Genomic DNA, 25,665 nt, shown 5'->3' with positions numbered 1-25,665 from the left:
TCTTGTGTAAATTGTGGCTGACTGCCTCTCCCTCCCCACTCCCAAGCTTACCAAATGGATTATGTAAGTAATTGATTTGGCTTCTCGTTAACTTCTGATCTGATGGGCTTCTACCCGAATTCTAATAATGTCAAGATGACCTCAGTCGCTGGAGTGAATTTTCAAGTGTTGGAGATTTTCATTTGATTGTTTCAATTACTTGTGGTCATACCACAAGGGAGAGACAGTCTAAATAATTAGCTTTTAGAAAAACCTTTTCCGTTGGGAGGAAGTGTCACTGTTGTACAGCTACCAGCAAGAGTTTTAATCAGCTCTGCCACAGTTTCGGAAACTAGGTACTTACAAGATCAATACAAGTTCAGTGTCTTGCAAAAAAGTGCAGCCTGTTGAATTGTGGCTTAGCGGTTTACAACAGACCTGCTTTGTTGGATATCAAAAGCTGAAACAACTGGTTCTCATGTTTGAGTGCTCAGTCAAACTGCTGTCCAGGTGAAGGCCTGGGAATTGACGTGTCTACATTAATATTCATAACTCTGGCTACACATTATATTTTATGCAAGTATAGATAAATGTTATTGCATTGAAACGCAGATGTACAGGTTCCTCCAAAAAGAGGTATGACGAGGGAGAGAGTGCACATTCCATTCTAACTATCTATCTCTGGACTTTCCATGTGTAAGTGGGATACATGGAATTCTCTGTTTGGTTTGGATACTCTTAAGCACAGTGATGGGTTTCCGCATGTGTCAGACTCGACTCCCAGCTCACCAAAAAAACCTTTTGTCTGCAGTATATCTAAGTCACATAATGTTCTTGGAAGATGGTGGCCACCAGAATCTGAAAGCTGGCAGACAGGCAAAGAGTGAGTGAACGGTCATTTCTCAGCCGAGAGATTACGGAAGGGGGAAATACGAGGTTGGAACGACCTGTGTTGCTGTTGTGCATCATTTAGCAATGATTGACGCCTGGCAGCAGGTCTGGGTCCAAGCATTCATTGTGCTTGACAATGGGAGCCTAAAACACTGGCGTAAAATCAACTTCACATTTCGAAGGGAGCACGATAGGGTAGAGAGAATAGGCTTAATGGGTTTATCTTAATTCAACAACAACAATTTTACATTTGTATAGCGCCCTTCACGTCGGGAGGACGTCCCAAGGCGCAGGACAGACAGAGTTTCGGATCTGAGCTGGGGTTCAGAGTCGGGGAGGGTGGAGGGCAGAGGGGGAATCAGGGAGATCAAAAGCACGGTCAAAGAGAAGGGTCTTTAGATGGGTCTTGAAAGTGGCAAGGGAGGGGGCGAGGCAGAGGGACTGTGGGCTGGAGTTCCAGCAGGTGGGGACAGAGTGGCAGAAGGCCTGTCCGCCAATAGTGGGGCGAGTGAGGCTGGGGACGTGAAGCAGGCCGGAGCCCGCTGAGCAGAGGGAGCGAGCAGGATGGTAGGGGGTTAGGAGGTCGCAGAGGTAGGGGGGATCAAGACCATGGAGGGCTTTGTAGGTGAGGACCAGGATCTTGAACTGTATCCTCTGTGAGATGGGAAGCCAGTGGAGTTGGGCAAGTAGGGTCGCAGAGCCTAGTGTGGGAGAGGACAGTATTCTTCATAGAGCCAGCACAGGTATGATGAGATGAATGGCCTACTTCTGTGCTTTAATTTTAAACACCTTTGTTCTCTAAAAACTTTTCAGTATTTAAAGATTAATTTAGAGCTACTTACAATCAGATCAGTTTTAACTCTTCATAATAATCCTTGCATTTGATAGAGAGCTTTTCATGTCTTCGAGACATCTCAAAGCGTTTCACAGAATAAAATGAATTGACTGTATACTCGTGGGCGAAATGCGGCAGCCAAATTGCGCGCAACAGTGTCCCACAAACGGTCATGGATTGAAGTGACCAATTTATTATTTTTTTTTCTTGAGGGTTTATTATTAGGCGTATGGAGTAAGGAAACTTACCCAAGCTTTTGCCCTGCCGGGAATCGAACCCAGGTCTCTCGCTTGAGAGGCGAGTGCTCTAACCACTGAGCTACAGGACTCTTCCTTGCCAATAATTGCATTCTGTACTGCGCATTTAGTTGTGAGCAAACAACAGTCAACCATTTGCCTACAAATACCCGGTTGTTAAACCTGACAGTAAGTCCTGTGAAGCAATTTGTCTTTTGATAATGTGATAAGGATATATCAAATGCAAGGATTATTAAATCTTGTTCCCAGGCCTCTTTCCAGTCTGGATCTGTATTAAGCCACAGAGAGGCATGGAAAAGTGATCTGAATGATCCTTATCTGATTAGGAGCTTAGTGTATGTAGCAGTGTAGATTTACAACAGTGTGCTATAATAATAATAATAATAATCCTTGCATTTGATACAGCATTGTATCACGTCGTCGATAGATCTCAAAGCGCTTTACAGGATTTACTGTAAAGTGGATTGATTGTGTTTTGTGGGAGGCCAATTTGCACGCAGCAATGTTTCATAAACAGCCATGGAGTTAGTAACCAATTTTATTTGGGTAATTGTTGGCCAGGACACCAGGAAAGAGAAATTCCCTTCTGTTTTCGAATAGTTCCATGGGGGTCTTTAACATCCACCTGAACAGGCAGATGGAACCTCGGTTTAACAATCACTTAGTTGTACAATGTTCTGCACCACTGGACTGTTTGTTGCCAAATAAATTACCCACACTGAATGTTTCTGAATGTTTGATTATTATAATTCAGGGCCTATTTTTTGGCCAACTTCCTTTCCTTCCCTGCTGGAGGCCTGACTCTTGCTGGAGTTACCATCCAAGAGCATCAGCAACCTTCCATCTCAGCGGACATTATTCATGTGTTAGCCTCGACAGTGAGTATCAGCAGGCTGGTCAGCCATGATAGCCAAGACACACCCTCGTCTCATCTGAGCATGTAGGCTTTGCCGCAGGGATTACTCAGTTGGGATCAGATACACTGCACTGATGTTTTCTCTCGACCCTCCCGCCTTTACTGAGGGAGACGAAGGCTGATTGTTGCAACCTCAACTGAGATCAACTAACTCTGCAAAGATTAGAGATTGAAACTGTGGCCTTCTGGTCTGTATGGTTTAATGCTTCACAAGGTGATTCCTTTTCCCACTAGGTCACTGTGGCAGCAGTGAATGGTGTTTATCCTCACAGTGTACGTTTCATCAAAGTGAGTCTGGCAGCCTGCAATACTGTTATTGCTGTGCTACAACACAGATGGGACTTCTTATTAACAAGTCATATTTGCTGAAGACATTTTCTATTTGACAAACCAATACAATTTCAAAAAAGTCAAGTCTACATAATCCTCTTTCTGTGCAACATTTCAAACCATTATTATTATTGCAGGGCTTTGAGAATGAATGAAACCCTGCTGAATGATCAAACTTTACGATTTAATGCAGCAAATGTTGTGACTGACACTTTAAGGAGCCATCAACACTAATCACTGTTATAAAGCACAGGAAAACCAGCCCTATTAAACCACTCAGAAATTGCAGTTGATTTTTTTTATTTTCCTCTTTCCTTTTTACGTGTAGCAAATTTCAGTGCTTATTTCCAGATTGCCAGCCCTTTTTCAATCAAGTCATTAATTCAGGCCATGTCTGCCTCTGATTCAAACAGGAGTGAAGGAAAGGCCCCCTCTTTCTCCCCCCCCCCCAGCCACTGCTATTTGTAGGAAAAGTGGAGTTCTCCAGAGTGATTTATTGTTGCATTTCCTCTCCCAAATGTAATGAATTTCCTACATGTTGTTTGGAGGCTTTTTCCTCTTTGTCACTTTGATCTGATTAAGCTCATTCTGTAACTGCTTTAAGACGTGCTGTCACGTGACAAACATATAAATGCTGTGGCAGGTCAACATTTCATTGCTTCTCACTTACGTTATGGAGCACGTGATCTGGATTATTGTTTGCAATTCACTCGTATTCTGTGTTTTTTTGATTGTTTGAAGCCATTGGATGTGCTTCATTTGTCTGCAGAGCATCTCTGTGTACAGGTCTGTGCAAATCCCTCTGTGTGCAACTTATTAATAGCTAATACATAATCTTAGAGTATGAGTGCCTGTGGAACACTGATGTATTATGCACTTTGCCCTTAAATGTGAAACTTACCATAAGTGAAAACCATTTAATAATTATGAATTTAACATCAATCGCTTGCTAATTTTTTAATTTTATGATTTAGGGCATCTTGTAAAAAAAACATTTTTACACATGGTTTACACATAGTGCAAATTGCCATGTTTCTTAATGAAAAAGGCTGCCAGACAAGGAGGTTGTAACATTTTTCATTCTGACTGAGCTCCGTGCTGTTTGGAGAAGCTTATGGTAGTGGAAGGTAGACTGATGCAGTACTTATGCTGACTTTTCAGTTTTAAGTATATTGACCAACATTTAACTTTGAAAGTTAATTGGGCTTTGTACCAGTGATGTTCAGGTCTGAACTCTCTGAACTCCATCATGAACAATACAATGCTATCCAGGCCTGAGGAAGTATACTCTCTTATCTTTTGCTGCTCATAAAGTGAAATGTAGATTCTCCTTTCAGAAATATTGTCTTGATAAATTGCTTTTATTCTGATTGTGGAGCGATAACTCCCTACATCATTTAAAACCAGTAGATTTTTATGGCATTTTATCTGCTGATGGAACTCCCAGTAAATCTGATGGGGGCTATAAAAGGAAAGGAGCAGGGTGCCATAACTTTGTGGTACATGGTAATTCTCCTGATAGCAATATAAAATAGACAAAAAGAAACATGGGCCTTGTTCCGAGATGTCTGGGCTCTCGAAACCATGACAACTGAGGACGTGTGGCTGTGCCTTCCCACCTTCTCTAACCAGACCTTTTTTATAGGCAGTGTGTTGTATAAAGATAATACAATCCTCAGCATTGTCTGTCATTACATATAACCTGATGGCAGCACAGAGGGACTGCTAGCATGAGATTGTGCTGTCTTGTCCAGACGGCTTTGCTTCGACAGATGAGCTGAGACAAAAAAGTATTTCAAGCGCACAGCGGAATCCAGCAATCTGTTGCCCAATACTGTGTCAGGCTAGCTAGTTTAGTTTGTCTTCAGCATGGACCACTTCACAGCCTTCAAATGTTTGTATGGTGGAGAAGTATAGCTGTGCAGGAGAGTTCCTTTTCATCTCTGAGAAGCTTTCTTCCCTCTCTGGAGGCAGCACTGTTGCCTCTGATGATACCCGCTAATGTTTTTGTCCCTGAAGTTGGCTTGCTGAAAGTTGGCTTGCTTTCAGTGTAGGTTGTGCCTTTTATCTCATTGGCTTGTGTGGACCTTTTCCGAACAATAGTCAGTAATGTTACAATTTAGCATTGATTTGAAACCATTTATGAGTTTCCATGTACTTAAGTTTTTGTGTTGCCGCAGTGGTGTGGATTCCATCAGGCATGGTGAATGGGCAGTTGTTCAGCACCAGCTCCATGCGTGTACTTCACAGCCTCTTACATTTGAAGTCACTGCAGGGCAATTACAAGATAGCATAAAATAATAATAATAATCCTTGCATTTGATGTAGCACTTTTCACGTCTTCTAGGTGTCTCAAAGCGCTTTACAGAATATATTGTTAAGTGAATTGACCGTATATTTGTGGGCGTTATAAATATATAAATGGTGATTTACTGAATCCCAGGACTTCTTAGGAGTCTGCTAAACTCACTCCATCACATGTTTGATGCTCAGAGTTGATATTGACCAGTTTTCTCATTTGATTTTTGAGAAAAGATTGTCAATTAAAGTAAGCACAGGTGGAGCCCATTTTGATTTATTTTATTGACCCTCTTGTCAGTGAAATTATTAATAGGCTTGACTTAACAGACCTGTTCAAGGAAAAGTAATTAGAATTAAATTGAACTAAATATTTAATATAATGTGTATGTGAAACAGTATAGTTTAGTTTTACTACATTAATTACTTAAAGTAAATGTACTGCTTTCCTGTCATGGCGTCACAAAGGGCAAATTGACTAATTGTTGTTTTACTAATTGGCAATTTATTTTTGGGCTCTCCGCTCGTTGTAGCTGAAACAGCGAGAACTGATGTCTTACTGTACCTTCACAGGTGAAATTGTACATGATACGAAGGATGTATGGCTCAGGCCAAACTTTGACTGTTCTGTCAGGAGTGCTTCTGAAACCACTGAAAAAGAAGTATTTCTGTATCAGTCACTGTTTTGTTTGTACAGTTACAGTGCTGACTTAATAGCTCCTAGCAGCTCAGTGACTTGCCTACCTGATTTCCAAATTTTCAACTGTAAATTGTAATTCCATTTATCCATCCAGGGGTGTCTGAGATTAACTTGTTCTGTCAAGCTAGACAAATACAGTGCAGAGTGAGAGACAAGTTTCTATGGCAGTTTGCTATACAGAGATACTCCAGGCTTATGTAAATCTGGATTGAGCTGTATGATCTGAGCGAGAATTATGCTGGATTTAGGGTCCTGAGATGTTGAAATGGCTTCCTTAGCACACAGTTTGCACTGCAATGATATAATAGTAACAGTCAATGTGAGATTGTTTGTTACAGACTTGTCACTCAATCCCATGGTTCAAATGACTTTATAAATGTCTTGAGCTTTGCTCCTGTGGATTGACATCATCTGAACCCAATGATTGTGTTACAACTGTATAATATATACTCCAAACCAGGAATTAGTTGTGTGATCTGCTTGGTAATTTTGCTAGCCGTGGGATCAGTATTTCAAACATGCAGAAATCAAAATTGCTGGTTCCCGTGGATGGATTACCCCAACTCATTTTCCATTAATGAATTGTGGTTATCCATCCAAAGGAACCAGTGGATGGATAACCCCAACTCCATTAGTTGTGTGGTCTTCAGAGGACATTAACATGATTGGAGACTGCAGTGGCAGGAAGATATGGCCGTGAATAAGTTGTGTGAACATGTGCAGTTAATATAAAATACTATCCTTTTTACCATTATTTGCCATCCAAATATCCCACTGAAGTAAAATTCAGCTGGTTTGGAATTGCAGTAAAATGCCAATTGGTAATTGTACACTGCAGCAGAGAGAGAGAGGCTCAAACATTTTAAAATTTCACACTATCTGAACTTGGTTGTCTTTGCAACAAAGCCTTAACATGTTACATTGGGCAGGCGATGCTTTAGTGTGCCCATGTGAGATTAAGGAGGATACCGTGCTGAAATCAGATTATCTAATACTGCCACACACTCCAATGCTGGTGCTCATAAACCCAGGCCAGGTCACAAACTGGTTGTAAGCGTGAATTAATTTTTCTAATTTATGGGACAATTTGAAAGTATTAAATTTGATTTTTTTTAACAAAGTCATTATGTAAAAGTGGTCGAAGCATTGAAACAAACAACAGCTACACTTGTATGTGGATTATCTATCGCTGTTTATAAACTTTTTGTGTTTGTGTTCCTGGTGGAGCTGAGAATTATCTGGAAAAAATGCATTAGAGTGTGAGGTGAACTTTAATACACACAGCATCTGCCCTTTTGAACTAATAAGGAGCTTTAAGAGAGTGCCCTCTTGCTTCGGGTTGAGTTCAGGTTGTTAATCTGACTAATACTACATGAAGATTTGCTTAGTACTTTGCAATCCTATCTGTGTTTTCCGTCTTGTAAGCTGTATAGTATCACCCCTGTTATTGTTAAACACTGAGGAATGGAAGTGAAGTGCCCAAGCTGGTAACATTTCAGCATTTCCTTTAATTGCATAAGTGAAGCTTCCCTTTTGCTCGGAAAGAACTTGTCAAATTTAAATAATACCTTGAAACCCCAATTATAATTAATTTAAAATGAATTGGATCAGCTTGAGAAATATATTTTGGCTGCACACATTACTGTATATCCTGTGAAGCGCTTTGAGACATCCTCCCGAGCTGAAAGGCTCTATATTAAAAGTAAGGATTCCTATAAAACGAAGATCTGCTACTGATACCCCTATCTAAAACAATACCTGCAAATACTTTATTTAAATGTGACCAGTTCAAATGCAGAGCTGAGGGTGTGCTACATTGTTGGAGGTGCCGTCCTTCAGATCCTCCCATCCAAACAAACCAAAAAGAATTAAAAGAACTCGTATTTTTATTCTGCTTTAGATGTTGAAACATCTCACAGCACTTTATAGTAATTGCTGCCACGGGTAGTAACCTTTTTGGGTAACGTGCACAGCAAGATCCCACGTAGGGCCAGGTTGGGGGAAGGTGTGGACATGTTTCCCAATATAAAACCATAACCTTGATCAAGGGTGCCTGAGTGGATGGGAATTGTGGAGCAAAATTCAGATAGAATTCACCCAGAATTTGTTCAGTCTCTGTTTAAGGGATCAGTTTACCACCATTTGCAAAGAAATCGGAGAGCAGAAGGAGGTGTTGGAGGGCGATTGATGGATGGGCCTCAGTTCCTTTGTATCAAAGTAGAAAATCCCAGAAGGCACTGCAACTCCTCGCTTTGGGCTTGTACTACTGGCACAGCCCGTGTTTGACAACACACATTAAACACTTCTAGTGAAATATGAGGAGAGTGCATCAGCTGTGTTCTGGGTGTGAATGAAATGTATTGGAACAGGGATTGTGATTTTGTTTGCTTGTGTGATGCAAAAGTGCCCCCTACTGGAGAAGCTTCCTTGTAACTCAGGGAATCCTCTTATTGGTAAAATGAAGGAATTGTGCTTCTTTGACAGTTTGGGACTTCATTCCTGAATAAATCTTGATCAGGTAATTGGGCTGTGGTTTCAGATGTGTGTTATACCAGAGGTTTCAATTGTGAAGTTAACAAGTTTGTTTCTGTTTGCAATAATGTTTTGAACGTGGAGTCACTATCATTCAGACATTTTTTAAGTGAAAATAATTCAAATGAAATCAATTTAAGCAGAAATGTGATCCCCCAATAACCTACAGCTTCCTATAAAACGAAGATCTACTACTGACTTCCACCCTGGGATTCAATTACAAAAGCTGTGACTCTCACATGTCCTGGGCACCTCTGTATCCGGAGGCTCGGGCACTGGGCAACTCCATATCCGGAGGCTCAGGCCCTGGGCACCTCTGTGTTCGGAGGCTCAGGCCCTGGGCACCTCTGTGTTCGGAGGCTCAGACCCTGGGCACCTCTGTGTTCGGAGGCTCAGGCCCTGGGCACCTCTGTATCCGGACGCTCAGGCCCTGGGCACCTCTATGTTTGGAGGCTCAAACCCTGGGCACCTCTGTGTTCGGAGGCTCGGGCCCTGGGCACCTCTGTGTTCGGAGGCTCAGACCCTGAGCACCTCTGTGTTCGGAGGCTCAGGAGATTAAATGCTCTCAGTGGAGAATTCAAGAAAAATGGCCATTATTTACTTGTAATAGTTCATCTATTTACTGTCACTTGTATGTAAACAGAGACGTTTCTGTCCTTGTGAACTAATGCTCTCACTGAAGAAGGGAAACACTGATGTGTGAAGATTGTCAAGCTGTTGACTCTTGGGAGTTGTGTGATGTAAAAGTATCTGGGCAGTGCTGTTGTGTATTAAACACTGAGTGCAATGTAAACCAATCTGTAATCCCTTAACGCCCTCTCCAGACCTGTGAGCACCCCTGATCTTAAAAGGCTCAGTAAATTTATACAACGTTTTCTCTGCTGATCTCTGATGTGATCCAGCCTGTGAAATAGTACAGTAGTATTTATGAGCCAGTTTCAAATTACAATTGTGGTTTTATTGCCTACTGGTCCTCGTTAGCACTGGTCATCATTAGTGGTCATTGCACTAATTCTGTTGTACAGATACCATTTGCCAAAATTTGTTAGGAGAAAAAATCAGGTATGTAACAAGTTATTACCCAGGGATATCCTGATCTGAAATGTTGGGGCCTGGATACCAACTACGATTACTTCTCAATAAGTTCTCTCCATAGAGGTTGGCCACTTCCTGACCACTCCTTCCCCTTGGTACCTTGATTAGGTGGCAGTTCATGTGTGAGTCCGGACAGTGAGTGCTGGTGGCTGTTCAGCCATGGAGGGCCATCAAACCCAGGCCTTAATCTTGTTCTCACCCAACATCCACACAGCTCCCAGCAGGGCTGTTGGACAGTGATGCAGGGAAGGAACGTTGTCTTATTTTAAACCTTCCCTCCCTCCCCCACCATGGTCAATGTTTGCTCCACACAGAACCTGCGACTCCTGGTCCGTAAGACACGGTGCTCCACTCTCGGTGCCTTTTTAAATTTCAGTTTGGCCACAAGATGCACTATTACAGCTCAGTCTTTTTATATTGAGAAGTGAAATTAATCTGAAGCAGAGCACACAGCCTATGGGGGACATTTAGTGATCAAAGTGTTAAAATTGTGTTTGATGATCTGCAACTAGCAGAATGTAAAGAACATTGTTATGCTGAGAATTGCCGTATTTTCATTACAGAAAAGATTTCAACAACAGTCAACTCTCACATTCTTTACTCTGCTCTGCTTGCTCTCTGTTACACAACCCAATCAGATCAACCTAAACAGTGACAAATAATTGAAGCCTTTTACTTTGCGGTTGCTGCACCTCGCTATAGTTTTCTCCCTGTATAAATAAACACATATTTTATGTGTACCTACAGATGTTGCCAACAAATTGCTTGAGACATGTCCTCCAGTCAGTCGCTAACCATGTCAAACTGTTCCTCAATTAAACAGACATTGTAAACTGAAACGTTGGGTCTCCAGTCTGGTTCTTTGATATTGATTTATTTCTATATTTAACACCAGTGCCTCATCTGAGGAAAGTTGTGAAAGTATGGCAAGACATTCTGTGCATGAGGTTCACGGGAGCCTGTGTTCACATTCCTGTTCCGTTGTATATCATACATCTAGAACTGATCACCAGTGCCCACCAGATTGTTCCATTCTAAGAATTTAAATTACATATGAAGCGCACATGCTGGACACATTCTTACATGTGGTTCTGGTACCAAAGTCATGTATGTTATACTCGGTCACGAAAATGAGAGTAAAGAGCACAACCTCAGCTTGTCTATTAATTGTGACTTCAAATTTTGTTGCATTCACTTAATTGTGGAGTGAATACTGTTTTATAAGTGCAACAAGCTTAAGGATGATTCATGGGTGTGTATAGACAAGATTTCCACTTCAGAGAGTGGTCGGAGAAACCACTAACCTCTTAACGCTAGTATAGCAATATCCCATTCATCCAGGATGTGTCTCAGAGGTGATGAAACACAGCAGTGTGCTCCTATAGATATGAGGAGTCTTGTGACTTCTGTATTAAACTGTAGGAACCTCCCTGTTACAAATTGGAATGCACCTCCTTGAAAGAGGAAAGATTCAAGCCAATTGACACGGCCTGACCTGTGCTGAAGGATAGATAGATGTCAACTTTTTCAAGAGTTGTGGAGTGCTAATACAGCTCCACTTGTCTAAAGACACCATTGTAAGGCTGAACACACGGCTTAGAGCTAATATCTAAACATTTTTCTTGCCTTCTCATCGTCTCTCTTGAACGCAGCAATTCATGTTGACATTCTCCTTATATAAACACAGAAGTCGCTAGGAACACGCAGGAGGTTAGGCAGCATCTATGGAGAGAGGAAAATGAGCTAACGTTTCGGGTCAATGACCTTTCGTCAGCAGGCCGTTTGATCTTGAAGAGGGTAATGATTGACCCTGTTCCTGTCTTGACAAACACACAGTTTCCATGAAGAGTTGCTGAATACATTCAGCTGAGAGAATGTTTTTGGCTGCCAAGATGGTTTAAAAGCTCAATCATCCAGGTTAAGGTTCATTTCGGCTCACTTAATTTCAATGGGATGATTAACCTACTTTTTTATACCTCATTTTTTACTATCTGCATTCAGAGGCTTGATCGTGTATCATCTATTGCAATTCACCTTGTGTGGGCAATGCCAGCATTAGCTGGAACTCAGCCATTACCTAAAATTTTAATTTAGAAGTGTTACAGTTTGATAATAAGATTATTATTGTGTGTATTTGGATGTGTCTAAAGTTTCATGTGATTTACCTCAATGTTAAATAATTTCCTTTGCACTTCAAATATCCTGGGAAGATAGCTTTGATGTAGTTTCGTTGAGTGGGTGTGGACAAAGATGGAACCATCACAAATTGGCTGAATGGAAGTTTTTCCTTCTGTGGGAATGGTACTGAGAGTAACCTTTGGATTTATTGCTGATGGCTATTGTTGGTGCTCTCAGTTGGTATGTTTTCAAAACAGCTAATTCTAAAGGCAAAAAGTTCAATAAGCCTCAGCAGTATCTTATTCCTTTGCAAAATACAGCAATACATTTGAACGAAGGAGTTACTACCAGATGTTAGACATATGAAAGGCGCAGAGTTTTTTTCTGTTGAAGGCTGGGTTAGAAATTGAATTGAAGTATTCTCAACAAATGTGAAAACCTGAAAGAACAAATCAATTAAAATAACTCCTTTTTGTTGACCAAAGAAAAGTATTTAAATGCGACTCTGGAAATGGGACATTTTTGCCAAAGTTGTTGTTGGCTGCTTTCCTGGAAACCTTTTGTTGGCGAGCAGCCAGACTTGCAGCAGATTTGTGCTGCCTTGTGAAGGGGTGCAGATGTAGAAATGTCAAGACCATACTTTCATCTTTCCTTTCAAGTTCACAAAGTTCCAACTTTATGCCTGAGAAACCATTCTGCAGAGGATTACTGTAGTTATATTAAGTAGCAAAGGCACATTGGAAATCAAGTTTATTTCTTTTGTGGGGGGTTGGGGTGGCGGGGAAGAGGGGGAGAAATATCCTGAGATGAGTCATATATTAAAGTTGGTTTTAACTGGAAGCTAAATCTTGACCTTGATATTCTGAAGATCAGAAGTAGTAAAATTAGATCAACACTTTCCAGCTCAGCCGGAAGTCAAACATTCTCTGAACATGAATACTAATAGTGTAAAAATCTCAGTCTGTTCCTCTGGCTATAAAGTTAGCAATATGCTGCTCTAAAATGAATCTAGTCCAACTATCTTGGCTAGTTTCCCTACCACATCCACCAAGAATACTGATTGAATTTGGTCATTTATCTCACTGCTAGTGGGACATCTCTGGCACATCAGCTGTGCCATTCATTCGTCACTATACATGCATTTGAAAGTAACTGTTTGTGTGAAGTGCTTTGAGACCCTTTGACATGGTAAGCATTATAACAAATGAAGTATTATACTTCTGGGCAAGTAACCAATTTCTTTATATAATGCAAGGTTTGCGTGGACAGCTACTATATTTCTACTGTGTATATAATTCACACAGTTGGCTAAAGCTTGAAGCAAGTTCCATTACTGCTTACCAAGCTTTTAAATCCAGACATGAAAGGGTAGATTATGGATAACAGCGCAGTCAGATAATATTCCAGCGCACATTAGAAGCATACATTACCTAGAAATGGTCTGAATGAAAGACACATTCAGACCTTGCTTGAGCTGTGTTAACTCTGTGCTGATGTGGTGCTGTGCTGATACGATGACGTACTGATATGAAACCCAGTAGGGAGGAGATGAAATTTTATACTGGAATGTTAACTACAGTGTCTTGAGTGGATTTGAGCTGCAAAGTTCCCTCCATGAGAGCCTGAATTGAATTCTCTGCAACAAGTACTTTGTAGTATAAATGGGCATTCAAATTTGTTACATGTTCAGTTAAGTGGTGAGTACTGTCTTCAACCTTATTCTTGTGAAAGCCATGAACTTGAAAGGATAGAGAACGAGATTGATTTTACTTTGCTATACACTCTGGCAGCAGAACAGTACTGTGTGTGTGGAGAGAAAACAGTAGGGTACTGTGACTTCTAAGCACAGCAAGGTCTGAGAGTGAACGTCAGCCTTATTTATTATTCATAGCATGTTGTGAGCTTGTGTCCATTCCCTTGGGGAAATCGCCGCTTCTGTACTCTAATGTGCTGACATGTGCCATTTTTAATGAGCGTAAACCTAGTCCAATTTCTGACTCTTCCAGGACAGCCAGTCAATCTGTCAGGCCTGGGCTAAACAGATTAGAAAAATAAGTTAAATATTGTATTGGTGAGAAGCAGTATAGGGACTGAGACCTGGCAAAGAACTGCTTTTGGTCCATGTTGTTTGGGCCAGTTATGAGTTTTTGACAGAACGTGGAATTATGATCAAATCAAGCTGCTTCTTTGTCAAATTCCAGGATGTGGAGAAGGTAAAACTGTCTTCAGTTTTTTTTAGTTTATATGTTAAAAGCCAGAAATGGCACTTATTTTTAATATGGAAATGCTTTCGAAAGCTGTGAGGCTAATTTACGGCTTGAGTGGTAATATTAGTTGCCACATCAGTATTGTACATCAAAGAGGAACTTGTGAGCTTTCAAACAGACTCCCTTTAAAAAGCTGGGAAATCTCATTACACTCAGGCTTTGCATACAGTAACAGAGCATTCAAGAGCAGAGATTTAATTGGTGCCATCTTATCAAGGAAGATTTAAATAACCAATGTAGGAGTGATCCGGATCAAGTATTGTGCAATTTGTGTCAGAAATCTATGTGTTTAAAAGTTGTAAGTGCCATGCTGCAACAAATTGATTTGATTATTGAATATTTTGTTTTGAGGACCTTCCAGTGAATTTTCAGTATGCACATGAATATTTTGAAGTAAAGCTGTGTTAAACTAAAGTACTGTAGCTTTTGCACATTTAACATTTGTTCTGATGGTAAAAGGATATGACTTGTCTCATTGAAATCAATTCAAGATTGTGCATTCATTCATTCATTTTAGAATTTTGCAATAGCTGGTTTGAGTGGCGAATCCAGACTAAATACTGCAGATTGCATTCGGAATACGGAACCAGCTCCCAATAAACTGCCAGCGTAGTTGCAGAAGACTTTCTATTTCCATTGCTTTTCTTTCCTTGGATTCACGGTTTTTGTTTAAATTCCTCAGTTTTGTGTGACTGTTGAAGTAGAGGTTTACACATCGTACAGGCTAGGTGTATTTTAGCTTATAATTACTCTGGACCTAATGTAGAGTGAAAGCTAAGCTGCTCCAGCCATTGGCTCAGAAGAACAACTTTTTGTAAAATTGGTCAGAATTCATTGAAAGTTTGGCTAATGATGAAAGTGGAAATGATGCTACATGGGATTGAGCCCAGGATATTTTGAATAAAAGTTGTTTAGCCTCACAAGAATGGTTCTTCCATTATTCCAGTTTAAACTGGAGCATGGTTATTTTTACGTCTTCAAACTGACTATTTTACTTGTCTCCCTAGATTTGATTCTCCTAAATGCAATTTTTTATTCGTTGTATGTGTGATCAGTTAATACTGTCAAGTTGGTTGTTACCTTAATGTATAAAATATTGAACGACTTGAGAGTGTAATGGGATTGCAGTGTTTTTCTCTTTGAGTGAATAACAAGCTATCAAAATACTATGGACATGCTTCTGATTAGCCTGGTGAATACTTATCCAAAGGAATTGCAGAGGGAGGAGGAAAATGTGTTGAGGGTGTTTTTCCCGGCCACTTGCCTGACCTCTGAGAAGCTGCCTCTGAGCACACAGCTGGCGCTTGAAGGAGCAATGAGTGTGTGGTTGGAGATGAATAGAGAAAACAAGTTTATCTTGAAATAATAAGAAAAAATGTCCTGACTGATGTAATGGGAGACGTAGACTAAAGTGAAAAGGATTTTACACCTTGTTAAATTTTGAGAATTGCATTGAACATATTAATTAGACTGTTTTCAGATTTTTTTTAAGCAGCTTTACCTATCAATGTCGTAATTTAGTGCTTGGAGTAGTATAGGAGTCTGTTGAATCTTTAGAAAAGTGGTAGTGTGTTACCAATTAGACTACCCTCTGTGATTTCACATATTCTCCAAATTCTGTTTCCTACTGTGGGAATTGAAATAACTCTGAGTAGATGGGTGGCATTCTGTCTGGCCACATGTAGCTTTCCTGTTACTCCATCTTTGCAGGATTCTTGTAAGGATACTTAAAACTACTGTAGCGACAGCCATAAACTCAGCTGGGACTTTGGAAAGCAACAAGGTACTTAGTTGTGAAATTGTTCAGGTTACCTGAGTGTCTGGCAGAGGACTGAAGTGATTGTTTTCTGATTGCTGGTCTTGGGGCAGATGTACCATTCCAGATTATTTTACCTCGTACATTGTAATACACCACATTAGAATGTCATGAAAAATGATTTTGATGGAAACCCTATTTGGGAAGATGAAGTGGAAATTCCTTATTCACAAAGTTAAAGCATCTGTTCATCCGTGGGAGCGATGCCCATTTGTTGCCAGGAGGTGAGGAGATTGCTGGCATCTCTCAGAAACATATACTTAGATATTGCGACAATAGCTATTATTTTTCACCAGTCATGACTGCTATAGAAATGGGAAAGATTCTTGTTAAATCATACACATCTATTTTTGTTAGCCATGATTTAACGTTTAAAGATAGAGATCCAGCTTTGGCACCATCATAGGTGACAGTACAGATCAGGAAACGGTGTGACGTTGCCTGAACAAGTGCGACAGTGTGCTTGCCTGTCACCATTGCTGTCTTGCTGCTGTAGACTCGATTGCAATATCAAGCTGCAGCATTGTAAAGGAAAGGTGAAATGTCAGGCTTATGCATACTGGTCTAAACTACGAAAAGGCTGCATTTCAAGAATAATGCAGAGGGAGAATAAAATGGATTTCAGTAGTCTGTAGAGAGCAATATGTTTTTAGATTAGAAATTGTTTTGTACAGTAGATTGATGAAATGAGTGTGTTGCACAAGGATATTAAATAGAAAGCAGAATATGCAAAGCATCAGTGAGCTCAGACAGGATAATGAGGTTTAAGAGTGGCCAAGCAGATCGCTTTGGTGCAGATTTGTTATGTGGGTCAAGTTGGCTGATGGCTCTCGTGCACCACATGCTTTCTTCACATGGTTTATATCATTAAATACTTACAGTGTTTTCACTAAGTTGTAATGTCATCATTGGGGTACTTTCTTCGTGTAAATATGTCTTTATGTTCCTACAAAATAAATAATTCATGATGTTAATATTTTAGGCTGTAATGAAGCATAAGATGGATTCTTCTCTAAATTGCCTTCGTGAAACAACTCAGGATGGTTTATATGGAGGGGAAGAGAGAACTGGAATCTGATACAAATCTGTCGTAGTTTCACCAAACCCCAAGTTTACTATTGTGGAAGTTTGGATCTGAAGCAGCAGTTCATCAAATTGTAACATGGGGGAATGGGATAATTCATCTTTCTTTAAAATCTATCTTTCTTGTTGTGACTCTCGCTAATATATTACATCCGTAGCTCTGTAACTTGCCAAAATGGCCATTCTTCAGATGCAAGTCCAAACATTGCATATTGGCAGCCTGTTCGACTGTAGAGGCCAATAAATAGTGACCAGCAACCAGGCTTCTCGTCTCTGTAGCACTCATAACTGTGCTCCTGCTAAGATGCATCAACTCAGCACAGATCACAAATTATCCCTTTGGATTGTTAGATGAAGGCAGGAAAGGAGCGGCAAAGTCAGAGACAAGATTGAAAGACTTGTTTGGAGATCACGCTTCAGTAATTCAACTGCCCCATAGTAGGAAGAGTGAAGACTCCTTTGTCTAAAAGAAGTTTCTGAATTCAGAGCAATAATAATAAATAATAATCCTTGCATTTGATATAGCGCTTTACACATCTTCTCGACGTCTCAAAGCGCTTCACAGAATAGATTGTAAAGTGAATTGACTGTATATTTGTGGGCGAAATGCGGCAGCCAATTGCGCACAGCAATGTCCCACAAACAGTCGTGGATTGAAAATGACCAATTTATTATTGTTTTGTTTTGGAGGGATTATTATTAGGCTCTCTGTGGAGTAAGGAAACTTGCCCAAGGTTTCGCCCTGACCTGCCTGGAATTGAATCCAGGTGTCTCGATTGCAAGGCAAGTGCTCTAACCACTGAGCTACAGGACTCCAATCATTAGCAAAGCAGTAAAAAGGGTTAATGCGATAAAGAAACAAAGTGGGAGAGAGAACCATGCTTTGGAGAGGTGGAGTTGATTGAGGGGAGTGGGAGAAGACAGAGATTAACCATCAAGGAACTGACAGATTATGTGAATTGTGCCAAAAAAAGACACAAACATAATTCTGGTTTAAGCAGGCCTGTGGGGAGAGAGTGGGGGAGTGGGATTGAATTGGATGACTCTTTTCAAAGAGCCGGCACAGACATGATAGACTGAATGATGTACTGTACACTTCTATGATTCTATGAAGCCACATGAAAGTTTCTCCAAGAGCTCCAGCCCTGCTCCTCTTCACTTACTGTTGTAATACTGAAAGCTATTACAAGTTGCTTTTCTCATCTCACATTTATTCCCCTGCACAATTGCTGCCATGCTTCCGCAATCAGCCAAAGTGGAGATTGAGAACATCTTCACAGCAATCACCAAGGCAGTTCTTAATTGAATCAACAGCAAGTATGTGTGTATATATATATATATATATATACCTGCAGGCCAGACTGATACAGTGGTGCTTGATTTTAGAACCTTTGACTACTGTACTTTATACGGTTAAATGGCTTTTGCCATTTAAGATCAAATTGTGGTGCGACACTCCGTGTGCCACAGTGACATCTATCTCTTAGTGCTTTCAACACATGTTATTTTACCATAAATATTAGAACAGATCCCACCCTGAATGTCGTATCGTGCACAAGACAGTGTTTCCAGTTTGTTCAAAATGACATCTCCTTCAAGATGCGCACATCAGAGACTCGCTGTAAATGACTGTCAGAGGATTCCGTCGTAGAAACAAATGAAAACACTTCTATATTTCTGACTGTGGAATAATGGAAAGCCGGTGGTGGTGTGCACATTGTGTGGAGAGATATTGAGTTGAGGCCTTGGCTAATTCCATGAGCCCTCCTTTTTAATGTATTATCATCCTGGTATATTGCTGTGATGACGCCCAGCACTCTGAGCTCTTTCTTTAACTAATGAAAAATGTATTTCAGTAGCTCCCTTAACTCCAATAATCTCTTATCTAACCTGGGCCAAATCTGTGTCTCTTCTCTTAAATGACCAGCCTTATCAGCATTCCAATGATAAAACTGTCTGCTTTAACTTTCCAGTGATGGTTTTTCTGGACTATGTGCTACACCTTCCTCAGTGTCCTGATCAAATGTTCCCATGTGTTTGGTTTCTACTGAACAGAACCTCAACTTGTGTTGTAACTGAACCAGGTTGTTTTTCTGATACATCATTAGTGCTTCATCTTTGACACGTCTAAGAATAATAGTGTTAGTTAATGACGTTAGTAGCATATATGTGTTTTTCAACTCACTCACTTTGTTTCACATGTTTCCAGCTACCTGCAACTACTTGTAAAATATTACTTTAAAACACTTAAGCTGTAAGCACTAGTTTTCCCAGGTTTTCTTGTACAGTTCTTGTAGAGCTGGGTGAGAAGAACGTTCAAGTAAGTGTGCTTAACAAATCACTGTCTGTTTACCAAGCTCCTGGGCTGGAGAAGACTCCTGGATGTTGGGTTTGCAAATTGCCAGAGTTAAGGTACAATGGATATGCGGTCATGTTATTAACTGTTGGGATGAGAAGCACAGAGATGAAATGAAAAAAGAACTGAGCAGAAGATAACGTGAATTATCAATTAAAGGCAGTGGTATGGAAAACAGAGATCTACTGGGTTCACAACCGAGAGAACTAGATAGAGTTGAGCAGATTAACAGAAGCTGAGATTTGTATAGATAAATACTGGCATGATCTCAGCAAAAAGTAACAAGAAAAGCAATGGATCTGCGGTGGTGTTATTAACTATAAGAAAAGCACTGCTGCAATGAGAGGAAAATAAAATGCCTGTGATAGGAAAGAAGAAAAAAAAGATGTTGAAGTGGAGTTTAATATTCCAAGTTAATTCAGTTGAAGTCAGGGTGACCTAGACTGAATGTGATATTCTTCAGTTTCATAGTTCTTTCCAAAGTGCTTCCAAGCAGTGTTAAGTGACATTAATTATCTATGCTCCATTAATCCACAGATGCTAGAGTGCTTTTTGGCATGACCACTCACTCCATTGATCTTGTTTGTTACGGACTCTGGAATTCTCCTCTTGAATAGTTTGATGCTTTTGTCATTGCCTTGGACATTTCCAAAGCCTTTGACAGTTACTATTATGTGGTCTGTCATCAAAGTTATAATTCCAGCTAACTCGTTTCCTCTTCAATGACTGAGCTGTGGTTGATGGCTCATTTTCTAACTCTTTATCCATCAGTTCTGGGTTCCCCAGGACTCCGTTCTCTCTCCTGTGTTGTTCCAATTTCACATCGATGACCCTCTCCATTCATCACCCAATTCTTAACGCACTTACTGACAATTTCACACCAGACAGTGACTGCCAACTGAGTCATCAGGAGAACTATGGAGGAAGCCTTTTCCCCAGCTTCTAGCTGTTATCTCGAGCGGTATAGTCCTTTGCCAATGGTAGATTGTGAAAGAAGCCCCACATCGGTTGGAGCTGTCCAGCGAGATAAAATTGCTTTCAATTTTAGCAACAATGAAATACACTGAACATGAATCCTACAAATAAGCTGAGGGAAGACAGGAACAGATACAAGAATTAAACTACAGAATTTATTTGAAAGTATTTAGAATAAAATTTTAAGTTGAAATAAAGGAATATTATTGGGGGGAGGTGCATTTTGCCCTGAACAGCTTGAGTGTTGCACTCGTTAACATCCTTTGTTCACATATTTGTACACATATCCTTTTGGGAGGGCTCCTATTGGGAGAGCTCCTTGTTGGAGTCCGTATATGTGTGATGAGCTTGTTTAGGTCACAATAAGAGATCCCCCCAAAAAATATGCCCATGACATTCCCCCATGCAAGACCTTTCCGATGAAGTATAAATCATGTCTCTGCTTCAATCTGTTAGAGTGACAGACACAGAGACAGACATTTTGTCTTTATTAGTATAGATGTATCTCTCCAGAAGGGTGTGTGACCTCTGTCACTACATTTTGCAGAATACCATACATGCCTTCTTGGGAGCTTAATTAAAGCATTTTTTTGTAATGTCGCTCATCAATGATAGGAGAACCCCTCCCCCAACAAATATGCCCATGACGCTCTCCCATGCAAGACCTTTCCGATGAGGGATAAATCATGTCTCTATGTCAATCAGTTATTGCGTTCTTGACAGACAGACATTTTGTCTATCAGTATAAATATACAATTTTTGTTTTATGTTCCACTATTAGCTCTCTAGTGTTTTTCTTGGGCTGGTTGAGTTTGTAAAGAACAAGTGCTGTTGATGTGTTCGTTGTGCAATTTCTGTGGGTTTTTGTAGCATTTCTTTTCCTTTGGCAGTCTACTTAAGGGGAGTAGAGTCAGCAGTTTCTGTACTGTGCTTTGTGACTGGAATGTGGTTTGAGTGGAGGCTGGTATAAAATTGTTTCTGAACGGTTTCCCACTACAACAACAACAAAATTACATTTATAGTGCGCTTTTCACATGAGGAGGACATCCCAAGGCACTGGCAGTCAGGGGTCAGGACCCGAGCATTGGGGAGGGGTGGAGTAGGGGTGAGGGAAGGCAGAGAGTTGGGAGGGCGACTGAAGGCACGATCGAAGAGGACCCTAAAGAGACCAATATTTGAACATTGAGTGAATAGAAATTGAAAATCCAAAAAGATTTTCTATTTGTACCCAGCGTGTTAAATGCTGCTCAGCTGGTTTATTTTTCTTTGACTGGATTCTAGGGTTTCTCATATTTACTGCGCAAATTTGACAGCGTCCCTTTTGGTATAAATATGTTTGATCTCCCTTTTGAAGTCCACCAAATGACAGTTCATTCAGTTTAAAGCATAACCGTGTAAAAGGTTTACAGTTTGGAAAATCCTCTATTCCAGCTCAATTTAGGGATGCAATTCTCCAACAAGGAAACTTAATCACTGCAAATTCCTGATAAGTGAATAGCATGATTCCAAAAAATATATTTTCCTTTACGGGGATGGGCTGTATTTAAGAGGCAATGAAAATGTCAGCTGTTTTGTCTTGTCAGCTTACACAGAGATAAGGATTGAAAGTGAGCTGGACATGCTACATATGATCGTGTGTGTGTGTGAGAGAGAGATCTTAAATACAACACTATGCATTTGATATTTGCCCTCACTTTAGTTAGACTGACATTGTAAGAGTCAATTTACTATCAGTTATGAATGTCTCTTTCCATTGTTCATTATTAAGTGTTTCACGCTTCTCTGCCACTGTAACCTTAACATTACTGCAAATATATATATTGAAGTATTACATGGAATTACGTTTTGATGGTACAACAATGTATTTAAATTCAAAGGTGTTCATACCATCGCCCATAATTACACACAGTCACACCACCTGTCAGTATATCCTCTGGAGTGCTTTGTGATGTCTCAACAAATGTAGGGATTTTTTTAAATAGTTATAATCTATTAGCTGTTTTCTCTGCTAACCTGTACCCAGCGAGCTGCTGCTTGTGTTCCACTTCATTCTGTTGTCTACTAATTTGACCAATAATTCCTCAGCTGAATGTGTATAATGGAAGTCTCTATAGTTGAAACATAAGATTTATTGAGTTTTCCTGCATTAACAATGGCATCAGAGTTTAATTCACCAAAATATAATAGTAATTGAAGTTGGATAAGAAAGACTACTAAAACACAACGGCAGATATATTGAATTTTTTATGTGAAACTTTTTGTCAATATCGCTTACATCTGCTGTCCTTCCATTGAGTTAAACGTTTTCAATTTCACGTCTGTCAATTTTCTCCAGTCATCACAATCACTTTATTAAATCTAAATGATCTTTGTCTCATTCTTTGTCTTTGAATTCTACAGATCTGTCATCCCAAGTGAATGCTTTATTGCTAGCAAATACTGCTTGGGAACGCTTTTTCTGTTAATGCTTGAACTTTTAAATCTGTGCTTTCTCCTGGAGTGCTGCACATATAGCTTAATCTGTCGATTGTTTATTTACCCTCTTCCCTTTAACGCACTTTCTCCAAATCCATGCTGCTTCTAACCACTTCATAGCTTCTGCTTTCTCCCAAGAAGATGGGTCACTGCACTGTAATCAGCAAGCTCCAACGCTGCTCTGCAATTGACCCATAAGAAAAGTGCAACTGCTTGAGTTGGTGCTTAATTCTCAGCAACTTTTTCTTCCAGAGGTAAAACTGTCACCAGATGCTCTTGAATGAGTGAAGGGCTGTGAGGAAGACCTAGAATTCTACTGTAATGTTAAGGATACAGTGCTGAGAATTCTCTGGGTAATCAGGGTTATTGAGGCAAAACTGTGACGCCAATGCCATTCAGGAGAGAATCAACCATTGGTTTCCACTCTTGCTGAAATAACAGAGCAGCGAAAGGAGAGCTGAGAATTTGCTTCAATGTATTAGAACCCCAATGCAATCATAGCTGAAAAAGTCTCTGAATTTAGCTGTTTACGTTACACTCCAGATGAACAAGAACAGTGGCGTCCATATATATGAACAGAACCATATAGTATAGCATCAGTTAGGATAGAGCATCATTCATGTTATAAAATCCTGTCTTTTATGTATATTCACTTTATCTAAGAAGGTCTCAGGTGTAATAAGAACAAACAATCCAACAGAGAGAATTAGGAAATGGCCTTCTTTGGAAATTCCCTCTCCCCAAACTAATGAGCTGGTGCATAAGCCAATCCAATTAGAATGTGTTTTGATGTTTCCATTTAATGAAGTATCTAATATTCATGTTTTGCAAATGACGCAGTTAAACTTTTGAGTAAGTGGAGAAACAGCAGAAGTCTATACCATCCATCCTGTAGGTGCCATCTATTGGATCAGCATTAATATAAAATGATGATGCTAAAACTGGCTTTACTTTGTCACAGTTGAACGTTTAATTCTCTGTCTGCACATCTGTGGTTATCATTAATTGGATTTAATTGTTCTATCAGCAAAATGTGGGCACTTGCCAGTTCTGCCCTGGTGGCTAGAGCTAGAGGTTTGTCCAGGCCAATGCCATGTTTCTCAAGCAGAGGAGAGACTGCAGTCGAGACACATCCAAGCCTAGCCTGGAATTTGACTTCACCATATGGGCCCTTAAAGAGCAGAATGCCCACCACCAGTTCAGGGCATCGCGCACTGGAAAGTCAGGTCAGCCTTTTGAAGCTTTTGTCCGTGCCTCTTGGGCTGTGACCTCCCTTATTCTAGCTTTGATCCCGATTTCTCAGGATACCAGTGTGACTCCCTTTATTGTTATCTGACCTGAAACTTCAATGCAATATTATAACTGAAAAAAATCATTTGATTAATTTTATTACATGCTTTTACGTAAACATCTGCACTCATTTGTGCCTCTAAAGTTAAATGTAAGATACTTTATGGGGTCTAGTTCTTTATCATTGCAAAAGGCTTCAGTGGCAGATGGGTAAAGAAAGACCAGATTTCCATTCATTAGATTATGAATCTCTGCAAAATCAAATTGGCAGTTTTGAAACGGAAATATTTTGTTCACAATTAAACCAAAATATAATTTGCACAATGTGGTTGACTGCTATGCTGTACAATATAATGCAATTGAAAATAGAATTTACTGGTAATGTAGAGGTGTTGACCTTGTCTTTCTGGCAGTGCTTTTTGCCACAATTCTCCAACTCAGTCCTCGCACCTCCCCCCCCCCACCCGCAGCGTAGGCTCCCAGGCAGCTGCATAAAGTGCTTTGAGATGGCCTAACGTGAAAGAAGTTATATAAATTTATTTGTTATGTTTATATTTCTGCTACTGACTTGTCAAATATATTATCTTGTTTCACCACTGTTCTATGGGAACTCTTGATAAGCTTGTTGCGAGAGCAAGCTGTCAATTTATAGCATGTTTTAATAAGTTAATCTGTAGCTATAATAGAAAACCAATAGACTAATTCAGAAACTAGAAGCCTACCATGGAACTCAATAATACCAATGGTTTTCTCATTCTAATGAGGGGAGCAGAGAAGATAGGGAGGAAAAAACATGCAGCCCTGCAGCCAGGGAAATGGATTAAATAGGGAAAGAGTCAAGAAGATTGGCAGACTTGGTCGCCTGTTGTTCCCAGTGGAGAGCAACCACCAGACCTTGAGTCCAAATAAGGTTATGTTAGTCTGCCCTTTGCGAAGAACTACTTGCATGATTGTTTGTAGTTGGTACTGTAGGGAGGTTTGATTATACTGCTTGTGAGCTTGGGATGCTGTTGGGATCTAAGTGGTAGTACGAGTATCTCTCCATCGCAGAATTGTGGCTGAGGTTACTAAGAGTGAAATGTCACGTAGAGAAAAAGGCTATAAGGTCAGTGTAGCCTGTCTCAGCAAGTCTTACTGAAGCTTGCAATAAAAGCGCTGAAGGATTGTTCTGTGATGGGCTGCGATTGCAGTACAGAATACTTAGTGTGGACAGGATGCCACAAGGAATATAACATTTAAACTCTTGTGCCATTTTGGATAGCAAAATAAGATTCATATAGCATGGTTGATTTTAATCATGCCCGATTAAATGAATAGTCAAATTAAATAACTTCAGTTTCATAAAATCAAATTCAATCAACTGCAAGTTTTTGTCGTGCTTGTTTAAATGACATCATCTCTGAATGGTGGAACCTGCCAAACATTTACAATGTGGGGAGGAAAATTCTGCCA

At 40.1% G+C, this 25,665-nt stretch overlaps 1 protein-coding gene and 1 non-coding gene across 6 annotated transcripts in view; one reads left to right on the top strand and one right to left on the bottom strand.

The window, feature by feature from the left end:
* The window catches only part of fbrsl1 (fibrosin-like 1), a 387,345-nt gene that overhangs the window by 119,720 nt on the left and 241,960 nt on the right, over positions 1–25,665 (top strand). The gene's annotated exons all lie outside the window — the stretch shown is intronic.
* On the bottom strand, positions 1,962–2,033 carry trnae-cuc. The gene has a single exon. It is a non-coding gene; the product is annotated as a tRNA-Glu (tRNA).

The sequence above is a fragment of the Callorhinchus milii genome, unplaced genomic scaffold (assembly GCF_018977255.1).
Source record: "Callorhinchus milii isolate IMCB2004 unplaced genomic scaffold, IMCB_Cmil_1.0 Scaffold8, whole genome shotgun sequence".
NCBI classification, from domain to species: Eukaryota; Metazoa; Chordata; class Chondrichthyes; order Chimaeriformes; family Callorhinchidae; genus Callorhinchus; species Callorhinchus milii.
Note: the sequence above shows the minus strand (reverse complement) of the source record. Positions and strands in the feature narration are given on the sequence as shown.